Source organism: Triturus cristatus, chromosome 9 (genome assembly GCF_964204655.1).
Source record: "Triturus cristatus chromosome 9, aTriCri1.1, whole genome shotgun sequence".
Lineage (NCBI taxonomy): Eukaryota > Metazoa > Chordata > Amphibia > Caudata > Salamandridae > Triturus > Triturus cristatus.
In genome coordinates, this window is record NC_140592.1 from 1,205,921,109 (window position 1) to 1,205,943,957 (window position 22,849).

Consider the following 22,849-nt stretch of genomic DNA (forward strand, 5'->3'; position numbering starts at 1 on the left):
GGAATTTTTTGCTTGTTCGCGCTCTCAAAATGTGTGTTTGCGAGATATTTCTCCCCGAGCACGCAAACAGCATTCGCGAACAGGAAAAAAGCATCGCGAACGGGTGGAACAAGCAATTCCGCGTGCTCGCGAAACTTTTGCGTGCCCGCGGAGAATTTTTACCGTTTCGCGGAGCTTTGCGTAGCGCGACTATGCAAATTCCACCCACACCTAATCCAGAGTACCTGCCTGTTTCTGAGAAGTGCCGGCACTCTCCAATTGTACGTATTACATCGCTTTTGAAAAGTGCCGGTACTCTCCCTCTCAAAATAAAAAAAGTGTCGGTACTCAGTACTGGCCCATTTAAAGCACTGCGTGGAGGCATGCAAGGTCAGCCCATTGAATCTTCCCTCCTCTCAGTCAATGTCGGCGAGGAAAGACAGCCGCGCGCGCGCCCCCCCCTTCCCCGGGCAGGCGCACGGCTGTGCGCGCGCTCCCTCCCACCACGGATCACTTCTAGTGCATTCTGACGCTGCTCGGCGTTATCGCGCATTAACTGCGCTGCGCACGAATCTTAAGCAATCAAGAGGTTTTGGTTTCTCCCCCGAACTGTGCTCTGAACTCTGCGCGCGCTGACCTTCATTAGATTAATGCTTTGTGTTCCTCCGCGTCTCATTTTCAAGTTTCGGATAACAACATCTTTTTCTCAGAATAAGGCTCGTTACATGATTATCGCCAACACAAAAGGTTCAAGTTACGGACATCCCCGACTGAAAGCGACGGCGAGGTCTCGACGTCAGAGGCATTTGATTAGAATAACAATTCTGGGCACGAGAAGTTCAGGCCCCTCCTGCGCAGGCCACAATTACAACGATATCGCAGCTATATTTAGCAGACATTGCTTTGAGCACAACTTACCCAATGTCATTCACTCAACTTCTTGCGACCTGTGGATAAAGAAGAAAACGCATCAGATTACACATTTTTCCACGAGGAAGAAAAGAACAGCCCATGCTCTGTCAAAACATGTACACGCACAAATTCCAAACATGCATTCTTTCATGAGCACTGGCACATTACAGAAGAGCAGGCGTGTACCTCAGGTCGGTAGTTCGTGGCAAACTCCAGCGTAGAGCATTCCGCTGTCATAGAAAGAGATACATCTGCAGGCACAGGCCTACTACCACACAGGGAGCGGATTCACAAAAGGTTCCAAGGATTACAACTAGGCTGAACTCTCCCTGTGTGCACTATGCAGCACCTTCAAACTGATTGCCTGTCGCAAACCTGCACAGTGTGCACTAACACTGATAATGCGTTGCCTCCAGGGTGAAATATAGCGCCTGCCCTGGGTGCATGCAGCGCATTAGTGAAATACAGAGCAGCTGACTGGCTTGCACTCAAAGGTGCAACAGAGATCCACCTGCAGGCGGGTGTAGTGAGTGCCTGCGCTTGCTTTAAGGGGGAGGTCTGAGGGATCCATGGAACCCCTTTTGCACCATCCAGAGGGCTTTCCTCAGGGGGAGCCCTGACTGAATACCAGCTCGTTGTAGCTCAGTCATTGCGCCTCCTGGCGGGCTGTTTGCCGGCATCCATAAAATGTGGCAGGAGCAGAGTTAAAGTGTTTCCCTCATTTGCATGGGGCCCCACCCCCATGCACATGAGTGCACGCCTCTTAAGATGGCACCTGCGAGATTTGTGCAACAGTACAAAAGGTCCTGCACAAGAATCTGCGCCCCCTTCTATAATACAACAGTGCCCCATGGGCACAGAAAACGGGCACACACATCCTTGTCGTCCCCGGGGCATTGTCTGTAATTAAGTCCCAAAAGTACACCTGGGTCTGCATTAGACACGCTGCCTTGGGGCGTAACATGCATGAGCTCCTGTTTTCTGAGCCTCTGGGGTATTTTTGTATTAAAGTAGTGGGCACAGAGTCATGTAGCTCCTTCTGTAATACTGATAGCACCAATGCACATATAGCGCCCACACGATCATAAGAGGGCATTCCCTCATTTGCATGGGAGCAAAGCCCCGTGCAGAGGAAGGAAACACCTTGCTTCTGTGCCCACACCGTATTATTGACGTGTGCGCAGAGACAGCCCTTTGGGAGTCACACCATAAAAAGGTGGCAAACAGTCAGTGCGCCCCCTGATGGCAGCCCTCTGGGCGAGGAAAGGGGACCTGTGGACCCACTAGACAGGCGGTGCAGGCAGGTGCAGTCGCTCACTGTAACCACCAGGGGGATGCCCACTACTCCATTCAATCACAGACATGTGCCGCCTGCACATTGAAAGACTGAGCAGCTGCCGCGGGCGGCCTGCTCTATCCTTCAGTAATGTGCTGCTCATGACAGGCTGCGGGCTTCTGAGCAGAGCTTTGGGCACTGGCACACACTCATTCTCTTACAAATTAAGCACTGCCTGCTCCGTCCCTAGTTAGGAAAGACATTTATCCTGTCCTTCACAGAAGCAAAGGAATAAGATGAGGTTGTGCTCACATGATAACCGGGCCTCCTCCCTGGATCACCCACTCACCACCCCTGCTGGGAGATTTATTCACATAAACATCTTTGTGTGAGTAAATCCATTCCCAACTGTACATCCAAACAGGCTACTTGTGCAAGTGAAGCAGTATTAGGTGGGCAAAAAGCTTCAAAAATAGGATTCCTTCTGCGCAGGCCTTGCATTGTTTATGTGGTCTAGTCTCAATAATGATGCGCTCGGTAATTCATGCAAACTGCTGCTGGCGGTGATCAACAGGCCTGGAAACAGGAGCACTGGAATGCATATGTTATAGGGTTACAGTGCCTCCCCCAAAAAGCACAATCATACACTGAGACAAAACAGAATTCTCAAAGGTTTCCACTCATCAGGAAATAGGGAATGTTTTTGTTTTTCATTGAAACAAGACTACAGCAACATTTTAATTTGTCACAGCTTGGTCAAGTTAAATTAAGAAAATTACTTATGTGCTCCTTTGGCATTACCACGGCGTCGAGGCGCTGATATTTGCTTTAGAGCAGGCATATGCTTAAAAAGACGGATTTGTTAAGTTCTTACTACGATAGGGGAGGGCTCCATAAAACATTACATTTCATCAGTGAAGTAGACAAGGTTCACAGTTTTTGAGGTTTGTCGACTTTGGGAAACTTCAAATAAAGGCATAATATTCAGGTAACCAAGTTTTTGCAGAATTAATTTTCTTCAAAAATTCTGTTTACAAGAGGATTCTGCAACACATGGTTTCCACTACAACTTTTGCAGGATTCATTTACAAGATTTTATAATTTAGGAAACGTAGAAGCTTGCAGCACTATAACCAGAATTTCAGAGGAATACTTGAACTTTACACACGTGTAGACTCTTCCTTTGTGTTTTCTATATTTTAGAGATTGAGGGAGTGGCCATTATGGGCTGTAGGAGAGCGAAGCCTTCAGTAGTTCTTAAATCTGCCCGCCAATACGCAGAGGATCCCTCTGGTGGAAGATCCAGGGGCCAAGAACTGTACCTTAACAAACCCGACCAGCCACTTACCAGTGGAGCAGGCAGAACATTTGTTTAAATAATCTGGCTGGACAACGCAGTCATTTATGTGAGCCACACTAGAAAGGGGCTTTGGCCCCGCCCATACGTTGGGAGCCAGGAGTAAATTTTTTAAAAAATCATACTTTTTATTGATCTTTTATCGTTACAATATATACAATAATCATTATAACCAAGAACGACAGTACACTTTAGAGGCATATCTTGCAGACAACGCAAGTTGAGAAAGGCACATTTGTTATCCTTATCACGGGCTTACCATTCGCATTGCATCACAGAACAATAGAATCGAATCTAGCATAGCTGTACATATGGCCAGGTACTACCAACACCCCCTCCTCCCCACTCAAGGCCCAGAAAGGGACAGCAGAGAAGTTTTGGATGCGGGGGGCGTAACACCCCCCGGCCGTATTTATTAAACAAAGATTAATAAACATTTATAAAAATGTACAATATTTACATAATGTAGCAGAAAATATACTTTACGCTGATTACAATTGATAAGTACAGATGTCAGATGGCTAACCTTAACATAACTCTAATACAAAGGTTTCCTATCCATATCTCACATAAAACAAAGTTACAGCCTCCTAGCGAGGCTTGGGGGCAAGCTGGGGAGCGAGGAGCGAAGAGACAGACTCCTGTGCTCCCCAGCCCTTTATACCCCTTGGTGGCCAGGCCAGGGCTACTGCCCGGACGATGTCCGTTCATGTGACCCGGAAGTGATACTAATCACTTCCGGGTCACGCCTCCGGGACGGGACCTATGGGAAGGAGGTGCGCCTGTCGCGTCACTACTGTGCGCGACAGGCCCGCTTCCTGTTCCGCCGGGGGCCGGCTCGACCGCCGTACTTTTGGCGTGGCCGATGCCGGCACCGCCGTTCTATTATGTCTATTCAGTCACTGACATCAGATATTGAATCGTCCCGCGGTGGTTCACATATATTCAGGATTACATGTTTTGATTGAGCAGAAGTTGTGTGCTTCCACCAAAAAGTGCCTGGCCTCCGTGCAATTGTGATAATTGTTAATTTTGTTAATTTATCCAGCTGCCTGATCTTAATGGTTATGGGGCACACACATGACATTGTAAAGCTATTAAAGTGTCTTAGATAACTTGACAACATATGCTGCTTTTCTCTGGCAGCAGCAAAGATGAGAGGGCAGCCATAAACTTACATGGATTTTTAAGTCTGCCTTGACAGTGCAACTGTCACCTAGCATACCATTTCACAGACACCGATATTATTCTACAGTTCTTTGTTTACACACAAATACATATCCAGTCCCATGCCATCTACTTGTAATGCTTTACATTACCCTACAAGATTCCTTTTAAGTCAGACCTGTTGGCATTGCCAATGCTTCTTTCTTTTTTTGAGAGCCCAGCAGTTACACTGCTGCTTGAAGCTTGCTTCTGGCCATTTGCTCTTGCACATCATGTACATTGGACCCTCACAAACATAATTTTAAAATGCTGAAAAATAAAGTGGGGAGAAAAGGGCAAGTGGCGAGCTGATGTGCAGGAGCAAATGGCCAGAAGCGAGCTGCTCAGCAGTCGTGTGTAACTAATGGGCTATCGAAAAAAGAAGAAAAACAAATAAACAAATGAATAGAAAATAAAGGAGGAAAGAATGTGAGCGGCCAAGGAAGAGAACCGGGAAAGTGACGCTCTCACGTGGATAACTGAAAGACGAATTAAGAGTAAATCCCTCAAGGAAGCAGTGGAATAAAACAAGTGATTCAATCAGAAAAGTAAGGAAGATATGGTACTATTGGCTAGACAAACACAAAAATAGGGAGGAAAGTCATCAACCAAGGGGAAGGAAACTGAGACAGACCAGCAAGCCATCCAATCACGAGCAAGGGGTTGACCCACAGCCCAATCTATATACAATATTTTGAGGGCAACACGTCTTTGACAAAAGGCAGCTACAGCTGTCTGAGGACGAAACGTAAAAATCTTCCTTAATATTGTAAAGATTGGTCTTGGTCTTTAATCTAGGGTACGGACACAAAGGTAAACAAAGAGCATAGACCAACTTTCTCACTTGTGTTAGTGCAGTCTTTGCCCAATCTTTGGTATCAGGTCCCAAAACTAGGGGTGTATAGGGCCGAATGCCCACTAACCAAACTCTCTTCCAAAAATCACAATGCTTAGCAAGTTTCTTTTTATCCAATCACCGGATCAGCTTTCAGTCAAGAAATGACAGTAAGTTATTTACGGGTGGGTGAAAAATAAAAGTTGAAAACCACAAATACACAATTTACAAGGATTCAATTGCACCTGCCTACCACCATAACAACACTCAGTGTTCAGAGTTTGCTAGTTCTTTCAGGGCTGTTTACCAAACACCCTGCGTCCTTCCAGTCATTGGCAGCGTGAAGGCTAGTGCTTAATTTGAACCAGTTGTTTACAGTGCTCAGCACTTAATCATCAACACAAGCACTTTTCATAAGCGCCAGTTAAGGACATATTAATTTATGAGGAGATTAAGTGATTTGCCCATAATCATAGGATGTTGAGCCGACGCAGACTCAAACCTGGTTCCTCAGCTCCGAAGTTGGTTGCTCTGGTCATTACGCCACACCCTCTCCCAACTTTCATGGTGAGTAGTTGGTTCTGTTTTAGGCGGAGCTAACAGGAGAAAGGGTCTGGTGAAAGCTGCCTCATGACGAAAGCCCCGGCACATATATTTTTTTTCTTTCAAATTAAGTCATTTGCTGACGTATGGACAATCAAATTAGGCAGTACACACAGGGAGGTATTTTGCCCAATCAGACTGGTTGCATGGTGGGAAATCAGTCTGTAAAATCTCACAGCTTAGGATACAGTGGGTAATGAGGTGTCCTGTGAGGAAGGTCAGGTTTCCACACTCCCCAAAAAATAAAAAAATAAGGTGGGGCTGAAAAGGGCCTTCCAAGTCAATCCTCTGCACCTCTTAGAGGGTCTGAAGCACAATGCAGGTGAATGCTGCCAATAGATGTAATAATATCAGCGCCCCACATTATCACCATGCCTCTTGGCAGGCTAGAGTTAGCATGGCACAGATCGATGAGAATGAAACATTAAAAACACAACTGAAGTTACCCACTTAACCCATTTCTTGAGTTTAGTAGAAAAGTAAGATTGAAGATAGAGCGAAAGCTTGGCTGTCCGAAAACATTCATATTTTATTTTAGCAATAATCTCTCACCTAATGATTGAAGTCTAATGGCACAAACTTCCTATCGACAAACGCTCCAGAATCAATTTATACCACTTAAGTTCTCAAGTCAGAAACTGCAGGTGCATATTCAATGTTTTAGGAGCCTTCCATTTCAGATGAGTGGACGGTAAAGGCGCCATAGAGAAAATGATGTGGCAACAGATCTTAAATCCCCTAATATCAACAAACAACATTCAAGAATGTCTCTTGCTGGTGATTGTGAGATGCATATCTGGGTGAAGAGAACAATTTTTTTAGGTCGAGCCCAGAAGCGCGCATGTGCTCCTCTGCGAGGCATGGTGTACTGTCTGTGGGCTTAGGCCATGCCCACCACTTGTAATTGGCTCCTTGTAGTGCCCCTCGTAAAATCTTCCTCCTCTATGGTCGCTTTGTCTTTGTCCCGCATGTTGCCAGTTTGTTTCCGCCCTAGCGACTGACCCAGTTACATGGATCAGGTCACTTTTCACCAGTTATGCATGTTTGGCACACTACTTTTTGTTTTGCATCAGCTCGCTCGCTGTCCCTACACCACTTACAGCGCGTTGCTGCCTTTCATGTTTTTGCCGGCACCCCTGCCAGTGAGCATCTGTAGGGTTAACGAGAGAAAGCCACTTTGCGCTACTGTACACATTTTTTTTGGGGGGGGAGGGGGACCTTGTATAGGGCGAACTCGACCCAAAGGTATCAGAGCACTTTGCATGAGCATCAGTTGCATTACAGTCACAGGCGCTACAGATCCCCAAGTATTGCAATTGTCGGTCCATGCCATCTTCAAACGGGCTATGAAGGCCCCCTACATCACCCAAATGGCTCCGCCCAATGGGTGAATGCTGTTGTATCCTGAACCGATACACGCACTGGCTGTACGTTCAGAATCACACGCATCTATGAAAGAATCCATAGGGATTTACTGGCAAATGGAAATAATGAGCAAGCGATCTGTGCCCTTAACTGTTGGAGAGAATGTGTGGGTAAAGGCTAGAACTTCAGACAGTACAACTGGGGAGCCAGGTTCGAGTCCCAGTGTTGGCTCAACACCCTGTGATTTTGGGCAAATAAATCTCCCACAAACCTCTAAAGAATGAATGCCATATGTAATGTAGCTTGTGCAAATGTACGGTGCTCCGATGCCTTCAGGTCAAGTTTGCGCTAGAATACTGTAATAAATTAAAAGAATGCTAATTAGTCTTAGTCAGTCGGCGCCATCTTAGAGCGGAGCGCAGACAGCGCATACCCCTGTGGATCTTCAGTGGGCAAAGCAGAGGCACTGATGACTGTTTAAAGTCCTGTACAGGGCTTTAAGTGGGCCGGGTCCTGCCCGTGCTCAACACCGGCAGTTCCTAAAAGCAGGTGCCGAGACGGGTCCCTATCGGGCTCTCCATTTTTACCCTCAGGGTGAAAAAAAAAAACACACAAAAATGTAACTGCAATAATATCATCCGTCAGACTCAGTTTTATACAGCGCAAACTTGGAGCGCTTTACATGAGCACCAGTTACATTACACAAGGACATATTCATGTTTTGAATCACAGGGTGTTGAGCCGATGTCAGGCTCGAACCTGCTTGACAGAAAATAAAATGCTGACGCTCGAACGAAAGGGGCATGGAAGAAGCAAAACCCCCTCATGAAGCTCTGAGCAAAAGTATGGCTGTAAAAGGACAACAAGAACGAAAGCATTTTCAATATAATATACAGCGAATTCATATTTGTTGCTAATGTCCCTTATGCAATTTACAACCATTGAGAAAGCCAATAGTGCTGGCTTGTTGTAGGTGTAATATTACTTGCTGTGTTATATATCTGGATGAATGGACAGAAGCAGCAAAATAGCGGTGGGGCAGCACACTATGGAAAGTACAGATTTTTAGCTTAAGTGTTTTAAGCACGCCCTTAATTACATCGGCCACGCCCCTATGAGAGACTGCCCAGTTTTTTCATCCCACTTAAAGTTCCCAAAGGCGAGACCTATTGGCTATGCTAATGCTTGTTTTCTTTATACTGTATGGACCCTTTAAAATATAAAGACACCTTTCAACATAAACAAGTTTTACTCACTTCTATTGGTAGTCTGCTTATATATATATATGTCAAAGACTAACTCACTGCCTAGCTTCTCTTGCTCTCAGCACTGCCATTCACCACTGTTGCTCTCTCGCCACAGGTCAAGTCCATCATCCATTCTCTTAGGACCCACCTTGTACCCTAAAACATTCTTACCCTTACCCTGGAGACGTATCTATGTACCTTACAGACCTCTTCTCGTCACTGCCTTCCCTCTAACAAGAGCAAACAAGGTCAATTTGCAAATGTCATCAAACCAAGTTTGGAGGTAAAATGCTGAAGGTGGCAGATGCCAACATGTGGAACCAACTCCCAAAACACCTCAGGATGGTTCATGACTTGGCCGCTTCACCGCAGATTGGCGGGGGTGGGGAGGGGAGATTTTGTTAGGTCCCCCTCGGTTTTGTTCTGCTGCTGCAAGTTACTGATTTTGAATAAGACGGCATTTGTTATGCTCGTTTTTTTCCTGTCATTCATTTTTACCTATCTTGCCTCTTATTGTTCTTTTGTTTTGTACCTTGAAACGGAGAGTTTGGCATTGCTGAGCATTATAAATAAATGAATTAAAGTTATATTTCTACCGATTCATCCTGTATCCGCTCTTACTTCCCCATCCATCCATTAACTCTACGTTTCTTCTAATAAGATAAAGTTGATCCATAAACGCGCTCTGGGTCCTGCCAGTTAGTCTTTTAAAAGGCTCGGACTCGGATGGTCATTCACCGCTCTGCTGGGCGCCCAATATGAAACGCTGACAGGAGGCTGACAATCTCTAGAGCACACCTTTGGGGAAAAAGTTGTAAAAAGAAACTTTGTTCTCTGTGCTTCCTTCAGTTGGCACAGTAGGTTAAGCTTCACCTATATCAATGTCCTGGTGAAGGCTCTAGACCCCACTGGGATGTTATTATTATGCAGAAACATGTCGACAAGAAAGAAGGGCAACATTTGCCCTCAAGATTTCAACATTTACGTTATGGGGGTGCAAATATAGTAAAGTGACTTAGCTAAGCTCAGTCTTATTTTGGCTTTCTGGTATATTTTCTCCATCTAGCAACACACTTTAGAGCAAGATGTATTCATTAAAGACATGGTGTGAGTTTTGAGACCGCAACACAAGCGCGAGCTGTGCTATTTAGAAAGCACTCTGGAGATGGATAACAGAAAACCTCCAAAATAAACGATGCCAATTCACTCATCAGTGACTATTAGGACGCCTGAAACTCTTTCTATGATAAGAAACCAAGGAGAAGGTGGGATATCAGCAGTTATCATTAACTCCTCAGAGTCAATGGGGTTGAGGTTCTCCCTGAAATGTACAACTTTCCCACTCTGTGTTTTTTCACAATACGTTAACACATATACTACTGATAACCTTGTCATACCGAGAATAAATCTATCCCAAGAACTGGAAGAACTTCTCTGGAGTTCCTGCAGAAGCAAGATTCACAGTGCAAAACTTCCCCAAGGTGAGGACACCTTCTGCACAGTCACAGGCCTCTGGAAGGACAAGTCCTAGTATCATTAATTTCCTCTCTCTTCGTCTACAACAGATAGTGTAGACATATGTGTGGTCAAAATGCGCCAGAACGTGTGTAAACACCTACCTGAAACCAGCACCAAGAGCTCTCCACTGAGCCCCAGGGGAGTCAAGAAACACATTCCAAGTACTCTGTGGAGCACAGGAGACACATTTAAGCGACAGCCCGGAGCACGTGAAGAAACTGTTGCCCACCTACAACCTATCCAGGCACCGATAAACAACCAACACACACTGGAACGATAAAAAAGAGGTCATAGGTTGGACAGGGCCCAACACTGTAGAATGTCCCGAAACCAACCCAAAGAACTGCATGCAAACTACCTCCATGTCAGCAAAGTCCTGAAAACAGAACTGATGAAGCTGCCATTCCAATGAGAACCTGCAACATAAAGAGGAGCAACTCAGATTCATCAGCCAAGGAGTGTCAACTCACGTTCCGGTAGGTTCTACCTGTCCATGAACTAGTCGACGAGAAACTCTTCGGAATCTTCCATTTCTTTGAATTCAGCAAAAGACGACGCACAAGGCTTTGTGCAATTTATCAACAGATAAATTCAAACTGGTTTTTATTGTACTGTATTGGAATTGCATTTATATAGTGCTTACTACCCTTCACAGGGCGTCTAAGCGCTTTTTCGGCGAGTAGCGCGCTACTTCCGAACCCAGAGAGGATTAGTGGTGAATTAGTATAGTGAAAATTTGAAAGTAATTTGAGTGGTGGCTATGTTTGTCAGTTATTTGGATTGAGAAGGATAGTGGAGGGATAGAGAAGGGGGAACGGTTTGCATTTACATAGTGCTTGCTACCCCTGATGGGGTGTTGAAGTACTTTTTCGGTCAGTAGCAAGCTACTTCGGAACCCATAAAGGATTAGAGGTGAATTAGTAAAGTGAAAATATTAAAGTGAGAGGTGTGGCTCACTGGTTAGAGGCGGCAGATCCGTAAGCAGAGAATCGGCCAGGGACCAGGGTTCAATTCCCGACGCGGCAGGGTCGTGGACCAGGGTCAAAACGGACTCGATAATTCTCGCCTCGGTACCTACTCTAACCAGGAACACACTCGGCAACTCTGGGCATTAGCTTGCCTCATCTCCACAACGGCCCCCCACATTCGCTGGGGATGCCTGGTTTCACCTTGGAGATACCCTGGAGGGACCATCTCACAGGGATAGCCAGGACGGGTTCCCCAGCGGTCTACAGCGCCAGGACGCCTCAGGGCAGCAGTGCGCTTTACAAGACACATACATTTACATTTACAAAGTACTTTGAGTGGTTGATATGCTAGTCATATTATTTGGATCGAGAAGGATAGTTACGTGGAGGGATAGAGACGGGAAAAAATGTTTGCATTTATATAGTGCTTGCTACCCCTGATGGGGGTGAAGTGGTTTTTTTCGGCGAGTAGCACGCTACTCTTGAACCCATACAGTGTTAGTGGTGAATTAGTATAGTGAAATATGAAAGTAATTTGAGTGGTGGATATGTTAGTCAATTATTTGGATTGAGAATGATAGCGAAGGGTAGAAAAGGTAAAAAGGTTTGCATTTATATAGCGCTTGCTACCCCCGATGAGGTGTTGAAGTGCTTTTTTTGGAGATTAGCATGCTACTCCGGAACCATTTTTAGCCAGAATATGCAGAACAGTGAGCGTAATGGGAGCAAAGAGGTGGTGGGGAGTAGAACCAACTAATTTCTAGGAGTATAAGGAGACAATGTAATTGGGGTATACATATTTAAAATGAAGTTTAAAAAAATGTCCTGCTCCTACCATCCAAGCAGGCAGCTCAAAAAGGACCTCAAAGGTTTTAGTCCTCTTTGGGATGGTGCGTAAAAGAAATTGTGGTGTGCATGTAGGGAGGACGAGAGAGCAGAGGATGTGCACGTGGTGCCCATGAATTTGCTATAAATGGGCGTTGTAGAGTTCCGCAGGCACTCTGCGCGAACTCTGGTGAAGCACAAGGAATCCCAGGGCCTTCAGCACGCGAAGGATCCTCACTAAAAGCAGGATAATGGGCTTTTCAATGCTTCTGTGTACTATCAATCTGCAGCCTTAAGTGCTTCTCTAGGAGAGCAGTTTGTTCCTTCACTTCTGAACACTTCTGAACTACTGCTTCTATGACTGAATATATTCCGCGTATGAAATAGCAAATTCAGTCTCTTTTTAGAGTTGGTTCTTCAAAGTTAATGTGTGTGCCAGAGGTGGGAGCTTTGCGGATACTGCCAGTGCAGACAGGAAAATTCGATTTTTCCACCCTTAAAACTTCAGAAGTGGATATTCTCAGCCAAGGCGGGCCAGACACTCTTGGCCAATCAACAGCACTATAACAAATCCGCTCAATTCCAACAAAAGCCCCACCCTCTACCCAACAGCAACTGCCAGTCGCACCGCAAGCATAGTGCCCTTTCCTGTTTATGCGGAGGTTCACAGTCTGAGATTCTTGGGGCCAGCACCAACCAACCACCAAATGTGAACAAATCTAGACATTCGCAGATATCCGTGCACGCCTCAGTGATCACTTTTTCTGGTCGCACACTGCACTTTAGTAAGCACTGCCCAAATAAAATGCCAACTCCCAGCTAGCGTAAGCCATGAAGCCCTCATGCAGTCAGCGAGACTTCTTTTTGTTTTTCTGCAACCCTGTACTTTGATTCTTTTCTACAGTGGTGAGTGCTTTCATGGGAATTTACAACAGACAATAACAGGACTGCTAAGACTGGGAATTACACAGACCTCGCTCGCACTCTTCCAACTACACAAAGATGCAGTTTCTATTAACTTACAGACACATCCATTCAGGCTCGCTTCTATGGCTCCCTAGTGCTTAGAAATGAGCCCAAATGACGCCATGAATCTAAATAGGAGGGTTTAAGTGCATGTCAGATAGGAAGAGGGCACCGATACCCTTGTAAGGGCAGGCGCACCATGGTGGCCATTTGGCACCACAAACCTATTCATTGACTGTAGGGCTTACCTACAAAAAATAGGCCTGCCAAAAGGCAAGTTCCTACCCCAAAACAAACAGTCAACCTATTGCACTAGCACAAGTGAGGTTGTTGTAAGTATTTTACACCAATGGCTTCTATGAGGAGCCAGGCTTGCCATGCCGGTGACTTACTAGACAGGAGCCAATTTACAAGGACCAGTCCAAAGGCTTGTATGCCTGAGTGTCAACACAGCTTGAAGACTCTTTAAGAGCTCTAGGCTTTTACATAAATATGGTAAATTGTTTAACAGAAGCCACTATATTTAAGTAACAGCAAACATGGCTGCCTTAAAAACGCATAGCTCGCCCCATGTCACATAAAAGGCCAGGGAACATTTGTTTATGTATACAACTCGAGACACGACACCCTTCTCCTTTCAGCAGCAGGCCAACGTAGACTCAGTGGTGCCTCTTCCCAGTGGAAGGCCTTGACGAGTCCTAAATGGAAGAGTAGTTTCATTTGAAGTTCAGGAAGCTGGGCTGAGAGAAGCAGACAGGGAGAGGGAAGAGCCACTTGGTTGAGGCAGAGACCGACCATCTTGATATGTATTGCCTTAACCTGGAGGTGGAAGTCTGTTGTTGACAAGTTCAGTGCAGGGGCAAAGAGCACAGGGCCTGACACCAGATGCACCCTCTGAGGCCACCGCTGCACCACACCACTTCTGCAACAGTCGTCGTGCCCAACACTCCCTGCACGTGTCAGCAACAGTAGAAGCAATAGGAGGTAAGGTACCAGAGACCCCACACCAGAAAGACACTACTGGTTCCATGCAGACAGTGAATGGTACCTCTGTGGGTTCTTGAACCATTAACTATCCCCTGTCCCATTTCCCCCTGTTGTTCATTGCACCAGAGTCTTTATATATATTATGTACTGGCGGTCGCCAGTAGATAGTTATAGTTAGGACCGTGTTTCCATAGGAAATCTGAAAATTCTATTTTGAATAACTTTGGCGCCGGTTGACGAATCCTCACGACATTTTCAAAACTAATGGGGCGCTCCGCTCAGCTCCTACCCTGAAAGTCTCGGGGTGATTCGTCAAGCGGGGGCTGAGAAAAAAGGGGGGTCCCAAAATGCGTTTTCCCCATGCATTTTCCCATAGGACCTTTAGTCGAAGGTACAGCCTGAACGGCTGAACAGAATTACTTGAAATTTGGCAAAGAGGTAGTCCTCAGGTCAGGCATGTGCCTTTTGCATATATGGAGTCAATCTGTTCAGTATTTCCTGAGAAAATTGCAGTTAAAAGTACATAAATATCTATAGCCGTGCACCGTGCACGCACCGTGCGCACACCGTGCGCGCACCCTAACGTGTGCAAGCGTAATTCTGATTGGTGGTTACATGTCAGTCAACGTTCGAAATCAGGAAGTGTCGTCCGCCATTTTGTATGTTTTGGGTGCAACAGTGAAAAAGAGAGGTGGCAAACGTGAAAAGGGGGCAGGGTAGAGAGTTCCTGACCCCCTAGCCTTTGTCAGGGGGTTCCTAAAGGACCCCGAAGGGTGAAAAAAACATTTTTTATTTTTTTTTAAATCGCGGGGTGCGCGCACGGTAAAAAACCTTAAAAGAAAATATATAATAATACATACATAACTTAGCATTTAAAAAACCGTACAAATTCACTAAAAAACTATAGGTTTCACACACGTTATAGTTAGGTGGACATTTCACTAGTAAAAAAACAATGAAATTCCCCCGTTATAGTTAGTTCAGATAACTATAACTCGCGCGACCGCTACTCTATCACAAGGATGATGTCATCAGTGATGTCATGAGTGATGTCACTGACCATGTCATGAGTGATGTAATATGTGACGTCATGAGCAGAGGATTGCGGGCGCGCGAGTTATAGCTATCTCAACTAACTATAAGGGGGGAATTTCAGTGGTTTTTTACGAGTGAAATGTCCACCTAACTATAACATGTGTGAAACCTATGGTTTTTTAAGTGAATATATATATATATATATATATATATTACCTACTGGCGGTCGCCAGTAGGTAGTTATAGTTAGGACCACGTTTCCATAGGAAATCCGCAACATTCTATTTTGAATAACTTTTGCGCCGGTCGACGAATCCTCGCGAATTTTTCAAAATAGGTGGTTGCGCTACGCTACGCTCCTACCCTGAAAGTGTCGGGGGGATTCGTCAAGCGGGGGCTGAGATAAAAGGGGGGTCCCAAAACGCGTTTTTCCCATGCATTTTTCCATAGGACCTTTAGACACAGCTACAGCCCGAACGGCTGAACAGAATTACTAGAAATTTGGCAGAGAGGTAGTCCTCAGGTCAAGGAAGTGCCTTTTGTAGGTTTGGTGTAAATCTGTTCAGTAGATTCTGAGAAATATATATATATATATATATATATATATATATATATGATATGCCATTGTTTAACTTATTATTGTAATTCTGCAGCATAGTTTTATTATGTTACAAGTATGAGATTCACACAAGCCTTCAACAGGCATTTCACCTATATGCAAGGATTACAAATTAGGGCTTAATACAATATTGCTACTTAACCACTGTCACAAAGCTTGCACTGGTAAACCTGGTGTTCTGTGGAATACATTACTTCAAGTTCTCTTCCTATCTTGAACAACCCACGTAAGCGGTTCTGATATTGGACCGGAGTAGTAGGACAGGGAAGAGTACGAACATCTCTGGGGTACACATGTCAGGCAGAAAAACAGCCTGGCTATAATGTAGTGAGGGCTGGGCAAACTTTCTGCGGGCCAGCGCATCTTGCATGGTGGGGTCAGGCATTCATCGGGTCCCACACTCCCTTTGAGCGCAGATGCGAGCATTTTGGTTGGGCAGACCCTGCGGGAGGGGAGTTTGTATAGAGGTAGACTTTCAAGAATAAGAAAGATCCATGCGTATCATGGCTGTCCATGTTCGCCAGGAACATACCTGATCGTAACATAACATAACGTGTATTCGTAAAGCGCATATTCACCCCCAAAGGGGCATTTTGGGGTGGAATAACAGGTGTTTATTGTTACCCAACTCATTTTATCGACCCCAGAACGAATGAGAGGCTGAGTCGACCCGCCAGGATTTGAACCTGTGAACATGAGGTGGAACACAGGCCCCTGTAGTGGATGCATTAGTCCACTAAGCCACAAACCCAGAAGCAACAGCACCCCTCCCTATAGCAGAGTAAACAGCGTCCTGTCACTCAGTACCCTTGTCTGTGAGTAGCAACCTCCACTGGTTTGCTTGTATCACCAATGGTACCTAAAGTTAATACTGAATTCAAGCTCACTCCTCATATTATGAGCTTTATAAGTTGTGCCTTCACCCCAGCCAAGGGGCAGGTACCTCTTAGACAGGGAGTTGGAGTACAAGAAAGGCTGCCTTTGTTGAAAAAAGCTCCAATGGAAAAAAAGATTGAAGAGGGCCACAAAGAAGGAGGAAAAACTCATAGAAGAATCCCCAAATCCAATGGAAATCCCAATCTGTGTCAAGTGCTCCCAATGGCCACCCTGCCCAGGCAACCACTAACACTAAAGGAGAAGCGTGGCTTCTTGGCATCCTACAACTTGAACTTTGATTGGTCCATTGATTAAGGGAGCACTGCTACCTTGGTGTGGCATTTGATGCTCTTAAGTCAAAGGAAAACGAAAAACTTAAAACATAAGACTTAAAATTTGATCTGCTGACTATGTTGCCAACCATGGAACCTGAAGACGTGGGTTCTAATCCTAGAATTGGATCTTGATAAAAAAAAACAAAGTTGCAGAATTTGGGGCAAATCACTTCATTGCCCTGTGGCGGAAATTGCAAGAGGGTGTTAATGTGTGGTGTAAATAGGTATAAAATTACAATCCAACTGAAAAGTATGTTGTCTATTACAGTACCGACTGTAGGCTCCCATTTATTTTTTGGTCACATCCTGGATTCTATAATCAGGGTTTGCCTCATTCTATTTAAAGTGACCCACACCATATCAATTACCTAATACAAATAAGCAAAACTCTAGTCAAGAAAGTCACCCTCAACTAGACCACCAACACAAACAACTACAGGCCACTCACTGGGTGGCCTAACTCCGAAGTCGCCTTAAGGCTCACTATATCCTACAGATCATCAAGGCATGGCGGCAAAAGAATTGCTGAAAATCCAAAACAACGGCCATGAAGTTTGACACCCAAAACCTTAGTACCCTGCTCTATCTATTACCTCTCGGAAGCAGCAGGCTAGATTTTTCCTAGATTCACTTAGAAATCCAAGCCATGTAGGCAGCAGGTAGAACGCAAACTGGGTCAAACAGATAGGGGGTCGCACCAACTGTCGTAAATTAAACTGGACACTTTCTTCAAGTAAGTAGGCTAGCTTTTAATGGAGAGTCAACCAAACGTACACTCCGCCAGCTGACCAGACGACGAGTGTAGAACTGACGAGTGTAGAACTTTTCACAATAGAATAGAATACACACAGGTATTCTGGAAGGAAGGAAATGGCATGAACACAAAGGAAGGCTTGTGGGATACAGGTAGCCATAATAGAATGAAAATGCATGTACAACACCAACCCTCTCATGAGCATAGTTAACAAGGATGAACTCCGTATTAACGGCGAGTACCTCAGACCTGCCAGAGGCTCTGCAGGTCAGTTTATTTACACGGGAACAAACAGTTGAAAAGCAAACAAGGCAGCAGGCCTTATCCATCCATGCATGAAGCACCATCCCTGTATCCCTACAGCCGCCCCAACGCTGATCCAATTTAGGTGAAGCCTCCCCACTTTAAAGAACACTACACAGAATGTAATAGCGATCCAATAGCCACCTACCTCTCCTATCACTCACTGGCTGCACGCTTGCCTTTGACCCTGCACCGTGCTCCTCTGCATTTTTAGCCAGGTATGCACTATACAAATACCAAATACATACATTAGCACCTACAATTTTATTAAAAGTAAGCAAAGGCCTGCATTCGAATTTCTTCTGATTTGCTACAAATGTGTACCCTCTAACAGCCTTGTACCTCCTCTTAGGTAAGAGAGATGAACCCGCCCACTGCCGACCCTGTGCTCAGGGTCCAAGAGCACGGCGCTCACCTGACTACAACAGAGTTCCCTAAAGAATAAAACATTGACACTTGAGCAACTAGAACCCAGGGGTTTGTATACACTGGTTCCATATAGAAATGAGGGAGCTTATACCTGCATGTGGTAATGAGACAAACCGGGCATAGGCCGTGCACACGCTAACGCACAGTTTCAGGCTTTCACATCATACAGCTGAACACTGGCAAAGGTGGGCGTGAATAAGGTTACGTTATATTCATACATTGTGTACGCAATAAAAACTTGTCATCAATCAACAGAATACTTTCACAATATGAATTAATTAGAATATCACTAATTCTTGCTACCCCCACCAAGGATCACAGGTCATGAGCAGGGCCACTGGAATTATGAAATTCTATACCTGTGGTGTTTTCTGCATAATCAGAGGCCTGTCAGCAGCAGGATCTGCAGATTTCCCCAAAAATTGTTTCTAGCACAAAAGGATCAAAGTTACTTTAATTAAGCCATGGTAGACCCTTTGTAAAGGTTAACTGGTGACCATTCAGTTTCTCCTTTCTGTATTCAGGATTAGCCAGGGGAAGCTGTGCCGCAACATTATTAATGTGCTGAAATCTAAAAACAGTACTGCAAAGATTGTGCTGTAGTTTGCTGCACAATTTGACTTTTCCTTCTTCAGATTTCCTCTCCAGCAATTTAGATGTATCCGACTGGGTCCGTCCATCGCAATGTCTATACAGGGTAAGCAGGATACTGGATAAATGCATTACACGTTCCATTAGTACCCAAGGCACACAGTACATCGTGCATACACTGAATATGTGCAACACAGATGCATAATATAAATAATTCATACATGTACCCACTACAGAAACTATATATATGTACGGTGAGTAAGCACAGCACGTACTTAAATGTAATTTAAAACATGTGCTTTCTACGCATTTGAGGCATTCATGTGCACCAGCACGAGACACAGAAATACAAATATCTTCTTTTTATTACATTTTTATCCTCTGGCTTGGCAGCGAAGCTGTCCGCATACAATTATGTGAGCATCACCAGAAGAGGGGCTTTGGCTCCGCCCACATGTTGGGAGTCACGAGTACATGTTTTGATTGGGCAGAAGTTGTGTGCGTCCACAAGAAACAGTGCTTGCCCTTCACACAGCTGTGATCCTTGTATTTATCCAGCTGCCTGAGCTTGAATTTTTAGAGACACCCAGTGATATTACAATGCTATTAGAGCGCCTTAGAGAGCGTTTCTCTCAGACAGCAGGGCAGATGGGAGGGAGGCAGTCGACGCACATGGGTGCATATAGGTCTGGTTTGACAGTGGTTTGATAAGACAGACCTGTTGACATTGCCAATGCTTGCTAGTTTTTATATGGCACACACTACAAAATAAATTAGCTCGTGTTAGTATTCGTGACCACTGACATTACATTAAAGTAAATCGTGATAAAGTATGTCAGGCCAGCAGCGTCCAGACAGTTACAGAGATAAGTGCGTTAGCTGCTCCCCTTGAAGCGCGCGCTGACATCACTCGAAGAACTCTTACCTGTCAACGCACTAAGTGGCCGCGTTGCGTCCCTCGCGAGAGCCGTAACACCAGCGATGCTCCCGGGATCGCACCTGACTCCAGCAGCCACAGCTAATCACAGCTTGACCGTAAGTGGACACGCGCCTCATCTCTAAACAGCCAATCACAACCACTTAATCTTCTGTCCATTTAAAGCATGGTCCAGATGCCTCCACTTTCCTCCTCATCCGCCGACGGAGCAGACAGCGTTCCAAGTTGCCATGGCGACTAAAAGCATTTACTTCTGGAATGCTGAGGACACGTTTTAATCACATCTGTTCGTCTCTCCGCGTCCTCCCCTGCGCTCAAAGCGCCCCTAAATGTCACTGCTCCCCGGAAGAAGAGAAAATACATCTGACCCGGATTTCTACGTCCTATGGAAGATGCCAATGAAGGTGATACAAATTAAATTTCGGGTTAATTAAATATGACCTTAGGAGTTGAACTCACTACTTCCTTGCTGGTTATGGGGAAGGGTGCTGTACACAAACACCACGCCTCCGCTCCCATGATTGATAGCGTCTTGAGACACCTTATCTAAACCTAGAAGTTTCAGGATCACATCAAGGTTATTGCATCGTGTGGCGACACCTTTATGGCTACCATGAGCGCTTAGCCCTGCAGATCACATAAAGCGCTTTGACTTGGGGACCAGTGGAACTGATGCGGTAAAGGGATGGAGGAGGTGAACTTGGAGAGCTGGAGATTCTTCGGTACTATTGAAGCCGGCAGATGTGGTAATGAACCACACAACCTCTGGAGACAACCTGGTCGGCCCTCTAGGTAAGGAACTGGCTGAACAGATGCCTGCAGCGCACATAGGGGAAGCAGGTTCATTTGGAAACAAAGGGGTTGACAAATGTGCAGCTGCAAGGCCCAGTGCTCAGACTATTGCATTCATAGGTGACGGTGAAGGAGCTGGTGCACAAGCTGAGCCTGCCCACCTCTCATGCGGGGCCATCGGGGCAATCCCTGCCTAACGATTTCATCTGACAGATCAGTGTTTGACCATTTTTGAGTTGTTTGTGGACCTGTTTTAGGGTGTGTGGGTCGGTTTTTACTGTTGCTGTCCCTGATTTTACCACAGACATTGCCTACAGCAATCTCAAATCCAAGCTGTCTTCCATACCAAGCAAAACATGTAGGCAGCATGTCTCTACAAGTGCAGAACAGCCCCCATGTGCTAACTTGGGGGCCTTTTTTGTTAGCCGATTTACCAGTGGGAGCCACTTTTACTCTGGTGCCCGCACCTATTTTCTGTACCAGTCCGACTCTGCTCATAGCGACCCCCTTCTCTCACTTAGATAAACCTTTACTACACAACATCAGCCCCCTCCGCTCCCGAGTGACTAAAACCCCCTGTCAGCCACAGGTTCGACAATGGCAAAGAGTGGGCGGCTTGGCAGTTCGGGCTGGACTGTTCCCATGAGGCACAGGGTCAGACTGATTTGCATATGGCCATGTCTGAACTGGGGTGGCAGAGTGGGCTAAAGAACGGTGATGGATCAAACCCGGATCTGTTGACTGGGTGTGAGTGTTTGATTGGTTCTGATGCTCCGTCCATCACCACCCCCTTTTGTACCGCTCTGTTCGCCATAAGTTGGCAGGGTATGCTCAGACGTGAGTCCCTTGCTCACTTTGCCACTGGATTCAAGCAAGCCTGGCTGAAGACGGCTGAAATGCCAGAAACCGGTCCTAGGAAGCTTGTTTCCGGTCCAGGGAAGGCATGGCTTGGCAGTTCGGGCTGGACTGTTCCCATGAGGCACAGGGTCAGACTGATTTGCATATGGCCATGTCTGAACTGGGGTGGCAGAGTGGGCTAAAGAACGGTGATGGATCAAACCCGGATCTGTTGACTGGGTGTGAGTGTTTGATTGGTTCTGATGCTCCGTCCATCACCACCCCCTTTTGTACCGCTTTGTTCGCCATAAGTTGGCAGGGTATGCTCAGACGTGAGTCCCTTGCTCACTTTGCCACTGGATTCAAGCAAGCCTGGCTGAAGACGGCTGAAATGCCAGAAACCGGTCCTAGGAAGCTTGTTTCCGGTCCAGGGAAGGCATGGCTTGGCAGTTCGGGCTGCACTGTTCCCATGAGGCACAGGGTCAGACTGATTTGCATATGGCCATGTCTGTACTGGGGTGGCAGAGTGGGCTAAAGAACGGTGATGGATCAAACCCGGATCTGTTGACTGGGTGTGAGTGTTTGATTGGTTCTGATGCTCCGTCCATCACCACCCCCTTTTGTACCGCTTCACTGCTCTAGTGACACGTCTCTGGAATTCACGCTTCCCAACAAACACACTCAAGTCCACCTGGCCTTTCCAAAGGCTCCACAGAGCAATGGAGAACTTCACAAAGAACAATGTTTGCAGCAAGAGTGTCTCAACCAGAGATGCCATTCATTGATCAGTATCGCGTGTCGGTGTCTGGATCAAACCAGATTGCAACATGGCAGCTTGGGAAATTTGAACACATGTACAGTTATTTGTTGCACAACACATTAAAACATTACTCTGTTTCACATATTTACTTTACTGGACAGAGGGATACATTGATTTGTCTAGGAGCATTCCATTTTTGATCAAGTATTGACGATGGGATTAGAACACAAATCTCTGAGATGGCAGGTAACCAACTACGGAAACAGCCACCATCTCCTAGACTGGAAGAAGGCAGTTATATTATGGGAGAGATGCTTACATAGTCCTGGGATAAGGGAAAACATTCATTTTTTTCTCTTCACTATGGTGAAGTCAAACACTTTTTTCAGATGAAAGGCCTGATCTACAGTAATGTGGATAGGATACTCCGTCACGAAAGTGATGGCTATCCCATCCGCCTCATTACCATGAGATAAAGTACCCCGCCCTACATTATAAGGATATTGCAAGTCACAAAGTAGTTCTGTGACATATAGA

The 22,849-nt window shown here is 45.6% G+C and overlaps 1 protein-coding gene across 1 annotated transcript in view; it reads right to left on the reverse strand.

Annotated features, from left to right (window-relative positions):
* The window catches only part of FUT8 (fucosyltransferase 8), a 780,623-nt gene that overhangs the window by 545,541 nt on the left and 212,233 nt on the right, over nucleotides 1-22,849 (reverse strand). Inside the window, exon 3 of the mRNA XM_085627218.1 lies at nucleotides 898-926. The gene's annotated coding sequence lies outside the window, so the exon portion shown is untranslated. The remainder of the gene's footprint in view (nucleotides 1-897; nucleotides 927-22,849) is intronic.